Below are 14,610 nucleotides of genomic sequence, written 5' to 3'. Positions count from 1 at the left end.
TCACCCTCAAATTATTTTTCAAATCAACGTGTAAATTATGACATTTGCAAGAAAATGTGAATAACCTGTACAAGTATGAATAACCTGAAATGTCTTAAGAGAAGTAAATGCAATTTTACTAATATTATACCTGGTATTATATGCTTTGTGTATTTGTAATTGTAATGTAAGTTGTAACGCACATGTGTAAATGATAAACTGATAAACTGAGGCAGAATAATGTTAAAATTGTACTTGCTTTTCTTAAGACATTTCAAGTTGTTAATGTTATTCAGATTTTTAAGGAAACGTTGTAGATGTAAACATTACCATAATGTAATTTTGCTTTTTACACTGTTATTATTTGACTGGTCCGGCCCATTTGAGATCACATTAGGGTGAAAGTGGCCCCTAAACTAAAATGAGTTTGACACCCCTGGTTTAGTAGATGAAGCCCCTCCAGTTGAGACTATACAGGGAAGTGAATGCATCAAACTTGACCATCAGTGAATAAATAAGAATAAGTGAGAAAAGGCGGTTAACTTCTGAGGTTTCTGTACATTATGCTTCGCCCTGGTTTCGTTGTATGTATCTGCGTCTCATCTCCAGTCCCTGTCAGTCTCTCAGATCTTTCCTGCTGTGACATTTGGCTGTAAACCAGATTCAGACGTTTCCGTTCGCTGCCTCCTCGTCGACGCTGTGCTGCAGTGCATTTTTAACAGTCACTCAAACCATGGCAGCTTCCCTTTGAGCGGCCCGGCTAATCCGACTCCATCATTAATAACCATCAATCAGCTCAGAGTTATTTTAAAGAGCGCTGATTCTCCATCGGCCTGATCTGATGTTTCGATTAGATTTTTTTCTCTGCATCTTAAATCTGAAAATATACCCAAATGCTCTGCCATATTAACTGCCAGTCATATTTTTTTTTTTTATGCCCATCATTTTTTTTTTTTTTACATAATTAGTTGCTGTTAGTTTAGATCATACAACCAATCACTTAAAAACACCCTTCTATTAATGTTCATTTTAATGTGATGTCAGGCTTCAGTATTTTAATCCGGTATCCGTGATCAATTTAATAAGCATAATCTTTATAATTTGCTGGTTTATAGTGTCAGATAATTTAACTGACGTGGCCATTAGTAACCATCAGTCAGCAATTATGGTTTAGCTATTATGAAACGGCTGTTTAATGATGCAAGTTATCCCACGATAAAGCAAGCCATCGCACTAAATCTCCTTAAAATATATTTCCACTTTTTCAGAGCATATCACTGGTTTTTTTTTTTCTTCATCCGCTTAGTTAAAGTTTAGAGAGTAAGAGAACATTTTATGGTCATATCTGAGCTCTGTCTGCTCATATCACCCCTGAAATGTTTGTTTTCATGATGGAATGCACTTTTATATTGAAATATCAGTATCTACCACTGAAGAAACCTGGAAATCATTGCTTAATCCCTATGAAAGGAGGCTGAAAGCACTCTCAGTGTATTAAATTTAAGGAAAAACTATTAAAATGTAAGTGGATGCAACTTTATTTGAAGATCCACCCCTGAAGAAACCCGAAAGTAATTAGTGTCAGCCTCCTTTTATAGGGATTAAACACTCTTGTTGTACTAAATTTAAGGAAAAACAATTAAAATGTAAGTGGATGCAAGATCTTTAGAGATTTTGCCTGAGATTTAGAGTCCTCGTGTGTTGTTGTCAGCTGTTTCTTGACCAAATTACTCCAGGAAAAAGAAAAAAAATGGTTTATTTTAGTTATAATTATTCTAATTCTGATGTTTACCTTGAAAATTCAAGAAATAAACCGGGACCAAGATGATAAAATACACAACAGCGAGTAGTTATTGAAATAACCATGGAATGCACTTTTACATTGAAATATCAGTATCTACCCTTGAAGAAACCTGGAAATAATTGCTTAATCCCTGTAAAAGGAGGCTGAAACCACTCTTGGTATAATACATTAAAGCATAAACAATTAAAATGTAAGCGTATGCAACATTATTAAAGATCTTTAGGGATTTTGTCTCAGATTTAGTCTTTCTGTGTTGTCGTCAGCTGTTTTTTGACCAAATTACTTCAGGAAAAAGAAAAAAATGTGGTTGTTTAAGTTGAAATTATTCTAATTCTGATATTTACCTTGAAGATTCAAGAATTAAACCAGAACAAAAATGATAAAATACACAACAATGAGTAGTTATTGAAATAACCATGAAATATCAGTATTTACTCTTGAAGAAACCTGGAAATTATTAGTTTCAGCCTCCTTTTATCGGGAATAAACACTCTAATTGTACTAATTTTAAGGAAAAACAATTAATATATAAGTGGATGCAACATTCTTTAAAGATCTTTAGGGATTTTGCCTTGGATTTAGAGTCCTTGTGTGTTGTCGTCAGCTGTTTTTTTTTTCACCTGTTTTTTTTTCACCAAATTACTCCAGGAAAAAGAAAAAATGTGGTTTATTTTAGTTGAAATTATTTTAATTCTGACATTTACCTTGAAGATTCAAGAAATAAACCAGAACCAAGATGATAAAATACACAACAGCGAGTAGTAGTTGAATAACAATGGAACAAAATGCACTTTTACACTGAAATATCAGTATCTACCACTGAAGAAACCTGGAAATAATTGCTTAATCCCTGTAAAAGGAGGCTGAAACCACTCTTGGTATAATACATTAAAGCATAAACAATTAAAATGTAAGCATATGCAACATTATTAAAGACCTTTAGGGATTTTGCCTCAGATTTAGAGTCTTTCTGTGTTGTCATCAGCTGTTTTTTGACCAAATTACTTCAGGAAAAAGAAAAAAATGTGGTTTGTTTTAGTTGAAATTATTCTAAATCTGATATTTACCTTGAAGATTAAAGAAATAAACCTGAACCAAGATGATAAAATACACAACAATGAGTAGTTATTGAAATAACCATGAAATATCAGTATTTACCCTTGAAGAAACCTGGAAATAATTGGTTTGAGCCTCCGTTTATAGGGATTAAACACCCCAATTGTACTAAATTTAAGGAAAAACAATTAAAACGTAAGCCTATGCAACATTATTAAAGATCTTGTGGGATTTTGTCTCAGATTTAGAGTCCTCGTGTGTTGTCATCAGCTGTTTTTTGATGAAATTACTCAGAGCAAAAAGAAGAAATTTGGTTTATTTTAGTTATAATTATTCAAATTCTAATATTTACCTTGAAAATTCAAAAAATAAACCAGAACCAAGATGATAAAATACACAACATCAAGTAGTTCTTTCAGTTTTTGCGGTGATGTATGCCTACTGAGTGTACTAAACTTTACTGAGTTGACAGTGTTTGTCCTGTTCATCCTTAACGTGTTGCCAGCGAAGTTTGTTGTTCTGTAAATATCTGCCAGCTATGTCCGCATCTCTGGTTCCCGAACAAACAGCCGTATGACTGACCAACCACCTCCCCTCTGGTGGTCAGCATTTTAGTATCTTTAAAGCCCTAATCCTCAACTTCACAATTTCTGTCCTGCACTTCTCAGGACAGAAATTGTCAGACCATGTCCAAACTACAGCAGATAAATGTGAAAATGCTTTTTACATATGAAAACTTCAGCACTTGTCAGCATTTTTGTAGGTCATTTTTTGAAAAGTTGTCCGTTCACGCCAAAACTTTAGAGCAACATCAAAGCTGTGCCTTACATCATGCGCGCGGCGAGAAGAAGACGCTGCACTGCTGAGTCGGACCAAATGGAAGTTTAAAATATGATGTAATTGTTAAAAGTTGGAGTGCTGCAGTCATGTGACGACAGAGATACAGGATGAGGACAGGTGAACGACAATTGTTGAGTGATATAATTATTTAAAGTCAAAAAAGTCTATAATGTTGAATTTCCAGATGTGAAAGAAGTGCTCACATCCTTTAAAAGTACAAATTTATCATAAGCGAAATGGACTTTAAAATAAAACTGCTAACTGTGCAGAATGACTCCCCTCAGAGTTCTACGATAACACTGGACTAGGAGGAAAATGCTTCCAGAGGAAAACCAAATTTCGGTTATTAACGAAGAAAATTCAGGATGAAAATCAGGATTAAAGTGTTGGTCGGCTGTTGTTTTCAAGAGTCAAAATTTGAGATTTTAATGAAAGTGATGTTTGAACATTAGAATACACTCACTTTTCAGATCCCTTCATGTGTAAAACTGATAAAATTATTATAGAAATGTTCATTAAATTATATATAATTCATCATATATCTTGAAAACATTATAAAACCAACACTTTTGTCATTTTTTCCAGTTCATCAAATATGTAAGATTTAACACATTTGATCTATTAAAGCAGATAATTTCCGAAATATTCTACATCATTGCTTAAAATTTCTGGTTTTAATATTAATAAATGGCATTTTAATGTAGTTCATCATATATGTTATCCTCTAATTTGTTTAATGTACTATATATTATTATTATTTAGTAATTTTGGCTCACAGTTACACAGATTTATTTCAATTAAAATATACTGACTGGAGTAAATTCAAGTATTTTTTTCCAGATGCAATGAAACTGGAGACTTAAATTCATCTGAAAAGCTCACATTGTTGCACATAATTTGCTTAGTAACTTCATTATATTTTAATTCTTCTAGCAAACACTGTAAAAATAGTTAAACAGCATAAAGATCCTCCTCAATATGACACTCTGCTTTAATAATTAATCCCTGATATTGTTTCTCCTCAATAATATTCTTACTATTTGGTCATAGAGTACAAAAATCATACAGAATTTTCCTCTATATCACACATAGAAAGAAATCTATCTCAGAAATATGATAAATCTGTGTTACTAACACAGTCGGCTGCAAAAAATGTAGTCACTGTACGTCTCTGCGACCCATAAATGTGTGAACTCTCAATGCGAGTTCTCGTTGAAGGACTTTATTTGCGTTTCTACAATAAGAAGGAGGTGTTTGAGGTGGATGGTGGATGTATAAAAACCCCACGCTTAGACACCAGACAGTGGAGTTTACACCGCAACTAGAACATATTAGTTAAACAGTAGGCAGATTGTAATAGATTTTAATATTACTAATACATTGTGAGTCATTTTTATCACATGTTTGCAGATTTTTTTGTATTAAGTCCTGTGCGTAAAGCTAATAAAGTGCTGTCAGTGCTGAAATCTAGAAATAAAACGTCTAATAATGCTCATTTACAACTAGCTGATGCTGATTGTATTAGTGGTAAATAAACAATACAGATTCTAAAGCACTGTGAGAGGTTAAAACACTAAAATCTAAATGATGACATGATTTTTTTTTTCTTTTTAAACTTGTCTCGTCCAGCATCGTAACAGCAGAATGGTCGTCTGGCTTCCTTTTGGTACTGAACAAATTTGCTTTGCCGATTGAAACTTCATAAAGTATATGAGGCTCCCTTTGATATTCTACTGTCTTTATTTTGAGTTTCGTTGAACCACATTTCGGACCTGACATAAAGAACAGGGGGAAGGAGAAGAAAGGGGGAGAAGAGAAGGAAAGAGTTAAAGGGGGAGAAAAAGGAAGAAGATGGTGAAGACCCTCACAAGAGAATGTCGACAATACCAACAATAACAAACATGGTGATAATTAGAATGGTAAAAATGTTGCACATAATTTGCTTAATAACTTAATAATATTTTAATTCTTCCAGCAAACACTGTAAAAAAAAAATAGTTAAACAGCATTAACATTCTCCTCTGCTTTAATAATTAATCCCTAATATTGTTTCTTTTCAATAATATTCTTAATATTTGGTCATAGAGTGTAAAAATCATACGTAATCGTCCTTTATATCACACATAGAGAGAAATTTATCTCAGAGAAGAGAAGGAAAGAGTGAAAGGGGGAGAAAAAGGAAGAAGAAGATGGCAAAGACCCTCACAAGCGAATATCGACAATACCAACAATAACAAACATGGTGATAATTAGAATGGTAAAAATGTTGCACATAATTTGCTTAATAACTTAATAATATTTTAATTCTTCTAGCAAACACTGTAAAAAATAGTTAAACAGCATTAACATCCTCCTCAATATGACACTTTGCTTTAATAATTAATCCCTGATATTGTTTGCCCTCAATAATATTCTTAATATTTGGTCATAGAGTGTAAAAATCATACGTAATCGTCCTTTATATCACACATAGAGAGAAATTTATCTCAGAGAAGAAAGAGGGAGAAGAGAAAGGAAGAGTGAAGGGGGGAGAAAAAGGAAGAAGAAGATGGCGAAGACCCTCACGAGAGAATATCGACAATACTAACAATAACAAACATGGTGATAATTATAATGGTAACAATAACTAGAACCAGAAGTGAGTAAACTGGGCAGAAGAGAAGAAAACAATGAAATAAAATAAATAAGACCTATTAAGTGAGAGATATAAGAAAGGAAAATGTGAACAAAATATCATAAATGACATGAAATTTGTTCTTGGTTCTTAACCCTTTCATGCATAGTGGTCACTACAGTGGACAGTTATTCTCCAGCTGTTCTCGTATACAGTATATTCATGGGTTTTGTTGTTTTAGTTCCATATTATTCAACACAGTGGACGCTTATGTACCATCCCATACACTGACGTTCATATAATTACTGTAACTTTGCTGTTCTAGATAAACCTGATCTGCAGTAACATGTTTGAGTGTAAATCAATGGCTAGTTCTTATTAGACTGTAATTAACAGTTCTCTTAAACAAAAAGTTGTTTTTGTTTTTTTTTTGCATATTATGTCCATGAATTTATTTATTTATTTGCACATCATAAAACAGCAAGAGAAAATTAAAAAAAAAAAAAAAAAAAGACATACAAACAAGTAACATCATTATGCAGGAGAGGATAGAAGCCAAAACAGGAAACACGACACAGGAAAAAAAAGAAAAAAAAGAATAAAAAATACGATATAACTGAAATAATAAACTTAAGTAAAACCATAAAAATACAAATCAAATTACAAACCATCAAATACAAATCAAATGATATACAGCCTTACATTTTTCTCATCAAATAGAGTCCTTTTCAGATTCTTTTGAAATAATGATAAAGAAGATGTTGATTGAAGTTCAGCTCGTAGATTATTCCATGATATTTTAGAGAATACTGACTGACAGAACAGTACGGAAGATAAAATTTGCTTGAATATTGTGTAGGATAATTGTGAATAACAGAAGACAACATAAAGAAGTTCTGGAAAACTTTGGGAAGGACGTGAGTTAAGTGAACATATGTGTACATGAAGACAGTAACATGAAATGAGTAATAACTAGTATTAGTATGTTAAAATGTGAGATAACATCAAGGTTTTTTCATAGTTTTCACACTGTTTGTCACTTTCTGATATTGCGTTTTAAATACATAAGAAAATCTTTGCTTCAAAAATTAAAGCTGAGTGGAATTTTTTGTAACTCCATAAAAAATAGGTTCATTAAAAAAACTGCAATCACATTGTTGTTGTTTTTTTCATGCCTGAAGAGGAATAAAAACACTCAGGGTCTTATAATTCATGCATCGAAGGGTTAAATATTCACATTATTCATATCGTATTTGTGGTTTTGCAGAAAATGCACTTTGGCGATATTTAATTCTAGTGACGGTGTTGTGTGATGTTTGTGTGATATGACTGACAGTTGGTTGGCCACGTCTCCTTCGACAGGGCCCGTCTTTTCATCTGCGACTGCATCAGTGTGTCTGCATCACACACACACACACACACACACACACTATACAAATACAAAAAACGACAGATAACTGCGGTTCTCCCATCAGACCTGAGCTGGGGGACACACACAAAAACCAGATGCAACAAATGTGCTCACTCTCATGCATATGGAAATGGTAACGTGTGTGTGGGTGTGTGTGTGTGTGTGTGTGGTGGGTAGATGTTGTGTCTATATGTGCGTGTCAGTGGCTTCAATATAAAACGCATTAGCATTCAGTGATGACGCTGGTGTTTCTAGAGACTATGATGGTGCCACTGGACTCTCTCTACCCCCCCCCCACCCCCCCCACCCATCACCCCACCCCCCCCACTCTCTCTCTACCAGGCCGCCGTTCAGCTCTTCAACATGCTATCACATTTCCCGGCCTCTGTGGATGGGTTTATAATTAAAAGTGCTCCAGCTCGCTAATATGAGTGCTACATTCACTGGTTTAGACTGTATGGCGCAGATTGATCAGATAAAGAGCCAAAGTCATATTTCTTCGGTGCTAAGCCTATTGAGAGGCCTGATCCTCCCTCCCTGCCTGTCTGCCTTTCTCGGAGTGATCCTCCAACTCTTTCTCTGCCTCTGTTTGTCCCTTTAGTCTTTAAATCTTCCTTCTGCCTCTTTCTCATTCCGCCTTTTTCTAAATGAGGAAGTGGACTTATTCCACTTAAGTCCACTTTTACAACAATTTTATCAAGGTTTTCTTCTGTTTTTATACTTCACATCTCATGCTTGTTGTTTACTACTGCACCCCTGAACATGGTTATCAGTATTATTTCGACTTTTTTGAACCTTTAATGTAACTTACCCGTACTTGCTCAGGTTTAGACGAAGCTCTCACTCATGCAAACATTTGAGGGGATTGACCTGAAAGATCTCAAACATTAATGCTGTTAGATTTAATACCAGCTGGCACTCTAAAATAATATCAATGAAAAACTCATTTGACTTCAGCTGCAAAAATAATTAGTCTGAGTGAGTGTATTTTGTGTGGTCGTGTTTTGAAGCAAATGGAACCGATGCCAATTTTGTGTAATAAGCTCTTATTTAGAAAAAAAAAAAAAGCATATTATCAATTAGCTTTGTTATAGTAAGTTAAACTGCTGCATTAACATTATGTATTATATTGGCGACATTTGTATAGATGCTAAAAACATCTTAAAAGGCATTTAATTTAATAATCTAAATATAAAACAGTCTTTTAAAAGATATTTCTAATGCTGTAATCTAAAATATTAAAACAGTTGGTCATAATTTGTCAAATGCATCTCATATTTTTTCAAAAATCATCCCTGCATGGTGTGTTTGTAAGTTTATTTATGTTTTTTCCTTATGTAAAATGCACATTGTCTCATTGCAACAAACTGTAGATGCTTGATAAACACCATAAATATCCTCTAAGACATTCTGTAAAATAAAAAACAATCTTAGAAAAAAAAAAAAAAAAAGCATCTGATATTAATGTCACAGATCAGGATCAAGATACCGGAACCAGCAACATTCATATTTTCACCAAAATAACACATTAAAGTGTACATTCAGACCAAGTTTTGCAAATATGTTTCTCTAAATCAAACTATTGGATGAATGTCAAAGAACAACTTTTCAGCCCAACTTGTGCTTTTTTTGTTGTTTTTTTGTATCGTTTATCACGGTTTAACACTCTAGAAATATAAAATTTGCGGTAAATCATCTAACTTAGGTCATGTGATGTTAAAATAAACACCTGAGAAATGTAATCCGTAACTTTAATTCAGTGATAGTGGGGTGTTTGTTTCTTCATGTTGGTGTTAAATCGAATCGCTTTAATCAAGTGTTGCATCTAACTTGGCTGTAGCTATAGGAGCCCTGTTCCAAGCCCATGGAAAACTGACGAACACCAAATAGAGTTTGCCCTCTTGTGCTTCGTAAGAATAGTGTCACACAGTCAAGGTGCTGAAAACAGTTCAACATCATACAAATGGATCTACACTGAGAAAAGGTTGTGACATTTGTTTACATTTAGTTGTTCCGCATTGCATCTGAGACACTTCTGTTTATATTTGTATGTCTTTTTTTTTTTTTTCTTTAATGGCGCTGATGCATTAAACAGACTTGCTGAATGTGTGTGACTGACTTCTGATGCTTCTTGTGCGGAAAAGCATGTGGAACCTTTATCCACTGTGTACGTGTGTTATATGAACATGTGTTTTGTAAAGCTGAGGCTCAGGGATAACACTTACAGCAGGAAACAGATTCTGTGTGTGTGTCCGTGTGTGTGTCTGTGTATGCGTGTGTGTGTTTGTGTAGGTGTGTGTGTGTGTATGTGTGTGTGTTGCTCTATCAACTATGCCAGACGAGTTGAATTCTTTGTAATCTTCTCCTCACCTTACCTGTCCTCCATTATTCCCTCCTTTATCCCCTCTCTGTCCTTCTCTCCATTCAGTTCTCTCCATCCCTTCATCAAATGCCCCTATCTTCTCCTTCTGCACCCCCCTCTCCTCCTCCTCCTCCCACCCCCCACCCCCCCTTCCTCATCCTCCTGTCCTGTGATAGACAGGGTGTCCTCACCTTGTAACGATCAGTGACATCCAATATGTTTGGCTTGGGATCATCCCCTGTGTGTCCATTGTGTTTTCTGTTAAACACTTTATTGATTAGCCATGAGTTAATTACAAATTACATCAACCGTGGGCAGACTTAGGTGGCTCGTACAGGGGCTGAAGGATCCATCCTGCAGGAGCTAATACATGTTGACCATGCACACCTGCAGGCATGCATCTTAACCTAAACCCCCCTCCTCCTCCTCCTTCCTCCTCCCTATTAACATCTATGCATTTATGACATTTCACAGTGCCTTATCACTGCTTCAGAGCATGCAGCATTTTCTGCAAGATATTAGTGAATTAGGAAGAGGAGGCTTCTGTTAGACATCATGGATATGGGCCCTGAATACTTAATTCTATCAAGCACAACTTGACTCACCCTGTGCAAAATTATGAGACTGTGGCAAATCCACAGCAGACCTTTGGAGGCTAATGTATTCTGGATTTAAGCTCCATTGTACAATCCATAACAGTCTGCACCTGACCTGCTCCTGCTGCAGCCCTGCAAACAACCCCTCACCTCTGACTTTTTCCACACTTACAAACAATAGTCATAATAATAAAAAAAATAATAATAATGATAATAATAATAATAATAATAAATGTTAGTAACGACCTGCAACATAAAGCACTTTTTCCAGCCTTTTTCCTTTTCATGCCGTGTCAGTTTCTCTTTGACATTGCCGTGTACTTTGTGCAAAAGGAAAAAAGGAGCGAAAAAAATCTTTATCAAATCCCCATTCTGAGGCTTTCAATAAGGCAGGCCATTACCTCACTGGCGCTTTTGTTCGGCCCATACAAGAGAGAACAAAATGGTTATTCAGGAGGACGCTTTAGATTTTTATTGTGGGCTCGCTATTCACAAAGAGCACCGTTATTGTATTAAAAAGAACCATCTGTGGCAGAAACAATGGCTTCAAATTATCTGTGAATACCCAGTGAACAAAATATAAAGCTTTTTCCTGCTCATTATGTGGGCTAAGCTAGGGGGTGGAAGATAGGAGAGGAGAGGCATAGACTTTGCTATAACTGACTTTTGTTGTTCTTGCTTGCATTCTTCTCCTTTTTAAATCGGCCCCCTTTTCACATTGTGTGTCGCCATAAACGGCTTTTCTTGTTGCAGGGCTAGCGGAGAGAAGACAGCGGAGCTCCAGACAGACCGCGGGGCTGAGCGGGGACGCACGCCGGCCAGAGCGCACCGGCTGCCGGATCCAAAACGCGCGGACTACCGGAGTGGGATGGGTGACGGTGGTGGATGCGGGGTGAGGGGGTGGGGAGGCGGACATGCGGAAAGGCATATTTCGCAACCGGCGACTGGAGCTCTGCCCCGGACAGACTGAGGCTGCTTCACCGATGGGAAACGAGTGGAAAATATGGAGGAGGTTGAGCGAAATGGCATCTTGTTTTACTTCTGCCAATCAAGACGAGAGGAAGACAAGTCCCAAACTGGCAGTAAGTTGGAGTGCGGTGGAGAGGAGAAGCCCTGTGTGTGTCTGTGTGTGTGTGTATGTGTGAGTGTGTATGTGTGTATGTGGGTGTGTGTGTGTGTGTGTATGTTAATGTGTGTTTGAGTTGGGGTGTGTGTAAAACATGCAGTGTTGTGGAATGACACCGCATGGCATCATGAGCCTGACTGACTGGATGAGCTGTTGTTGGCCGGTGCGCCTTCCAACCAACTCAGACTTCATTTGTGCGGACAGAGGAATATTTACAGCCATTAAAGTTGATGTGTTTTTATTCCCGGTAGTTTATACAAAGACATTTATAAGTTTATCGAATATTAAATCCCTGTAGTTTTATTTTACAAATCAAATAGACGCGTATAGTATTTATTTGATTGCATATACCGGTGCGTTTTAGTAGAATGTCTTGCAGATTTTACATTTATTTCTCTCTTTTTCTTTTCTTTTTTTTTTTTTATTTTAACATTGCATTTTATTTAACCTCACTGAATTTATTATTTGTAAGCACCGGGTTATCACATTACAACTCTTTCCCTGTTTAATCTAATTTTATAAAAGCACCAAATTCCATATAAATTTGTTAAATCCTTATATAGAATTAAAACACTCCAAGTTTTGCAAATATTATTCCACTAACTCGTTCTTTAAACTTCCTTTTCATCAATTACCAAAATAGTGCATTTTTTTCCCCACTGCTTCATTTCATTTAAACACCATATTTTTCGTATTATTTGTAAATCATGCTTTTTTTTTCTTTTTCTTTTTCTTTTTTTTTTGTAGAGATATATCAGTATATATACATATATATTGGGGTTGTAGATGTGAGGATTCTGTGCATGTATCTCCAACCCCTGGTACGGCCCCTAGTGGCAAGGACACTCAAGAATATTTCTCCATTTCACTCAAATCGGTGCCTCACATTACGCTTATAGACTTCACATTTAATTGTATTTGTTTAACAGCATTTTTATGGCTTAACATTAAAGCCTGTATTTGGTTTTAATCGTCAGTAAAGATCACGGTGCCTGGAACTATATTCCAGATAAGTGTTGAAACTCCTTTCCTGCGCGGCTCTTGTTAGAATAAATCTGAAGTTGCTCTTTTTGTCGCTTATTTTTCCACTGATCCTTTCACCTAAATTTGCGCAACCACAAACACTACTTTGATATCCCAGCGTGCAGCTCTCTATATTTGTTGTATCCATCCTATCCTGGTGTATATGAGGGGGGGTTGGGGGGGGGGGGTTACAAGTGGTCCGAGGGAGCCGCCCCGCTAGTTTCTCCTGGTTTTTGTCAAACAACGGCTTTAATTCAGGATGATTGTGGATGCAGGGCCATTCCCGGCTGGATGGGGCCTGCTTTCAGAGAGCTGCAGGGCCCCGCTGTTCCTTTATTATCATAAGCAGATTAGAGGTAGCGGGGAACACACTCAGATGCAGATAGCAGCCGAGCGGCCCATTTCAACCTTGCATTATAATGGACCGAGCTGCATGTGTCGCCTCTCGCAGCCTATTAAGCACAAGATGAATCTTATGTAAGGTTGCCGGGGTCCGCATAATGAGAGCACGGGGGCTCCGCTCCTCCATTTATTATCAAATGACTAAAACAAAATAATAAGGCCTGATCTATTCACTTTCAATTATGATTTAATCTACACACACGCATTTAAATTAAATTATTTCAGGTGTGTACTTGATCTATCTTTAATAATTTGCACACATCCCTCTTCAATTCCATCTGCTATCAATACTTTATTTATTTATTTTCTTAATATTATTCTAAGCATTCACAGCACTATTTCACTCCTAAAAAAATGCATCTTTCATTCATTCTTTCTACTTTGAGGAAAAACCTAGTCCAGTATTAGAGTATATGTATGTATGTGTGTGTGTGTGTGTGTGTGTGTGTGTGTGTGTGTGTGTGTGTGTGTGTGTGTGTGTGTGTGTGTGTGTGTGTGTGTGTGTGTTTATATATGGAGTTTGTACATGTCATCCTCTATGTGGCCAGTAGGCGGCACTGGTGTCACGCAATAAGACGCCTCTCCTTCAAATAGAGATTCATACTCGGAAAAAGCCAAACAAGTGGCACCGGCAGCAGAAAGTTTAGTCGTTTGTGGGCATTAAAAGCATATGAGTGTATTATTTAGTGTAGAAATGATGTGATGTGGGTCTCATCTCATAATCACGGGCTGATCCAGAACAAGTGAAGCAGGTGGAGGCTGTTTTTTTTTTTTTTTTTTTTTTTTTTTACTTCCCACTAATTGGCTGACACGCTTGTTCAGGCTTATATGAATGAGCTGCGCCTTTTGTGCAAACACACTTTATCTTAAAATATTCCTCACCTTTATTTCTCCTCCCCTCGTGTCCCCGGTATAGGCCGTGTCCCCCCCCCACCACCACCACCACCACTGCTTCCACACACACTACAAAGCCCCAACAACAACAGCAGCACTGTGGCTGTGGAAGTGGAGTGGAGTTGGGTCTTTGTCCGGACAGATGTAGCGACAACATCCCAAACAAAACCGGCTTATTTGTGCTGAGATGAGCCCGTCTGCCTTCTGTGTGTTGGCATTCAACTTCACTAAACAAAAGGACTGGGGGAAACATCTTGGATTACCTTTCCTCTTTTCAACGCTAAAAACCAGCCGTGGCTTCCCTCTCTCTCTCCCCCTCTCTCTCTCTCCCTCTCTCTCTCACACACACACGCCATTCAATGCTTTGAGTTAACTAACTAAGTTTATTTAAGTGTTGTTATGTTATTGGGGCCTTAAGTGGAGGAATTAGTGACTTTTTGATTATCAACAACAGCAGTGTCACGGGCCATGGTGTGGCCACAATAATAGGCACATTCACATTT

The 14,610-nt window shown here is 36.7% G+C and overlaps 1 long non-coding RNA gene across 2 annotated transcripts in view; it reads left to right on the top strand.

Annotated features, from left to right (window-relative positions):
• LOC115417873 (uncharacterized) overlaps positions 1-14,610 on the top strand; it is a 173,411-nt gene that overhangs the window by 62,773 nt on the left and 96,028 nt on the right. For both annotated transcript variants that reach the window (XR_003935214.1, XR_003935213.1), the window contains exon 2: positions 11,416-11,744. This is a non-coding gene — a long non-coding RNA (uncharacterized LOC115417873). The remainder of the gene's footprint in view (positions 1-11,415; positions 11,745-14,610) is intronic.

Source organism: Sphaeramia orbicularis, chromosome 4, assembly GCF_902148855.1.
Source record: "Sphaeramia orbicularis chromosome 4, fSphaOr1.1, whole genome shotgun sequence".
Lineage (NCBI taxonomy): Eukaryota > Metazoa > Chordata > Actinopteri > Kurtiformes > Apogonidae > Sphaeramia > Sphaeramia orbicularis.
The sequence above is the reverse complement of the archived record's forward strand: the minus strand, read 5'-3'. Positions and strand labels throughout refer to the sequence as shown.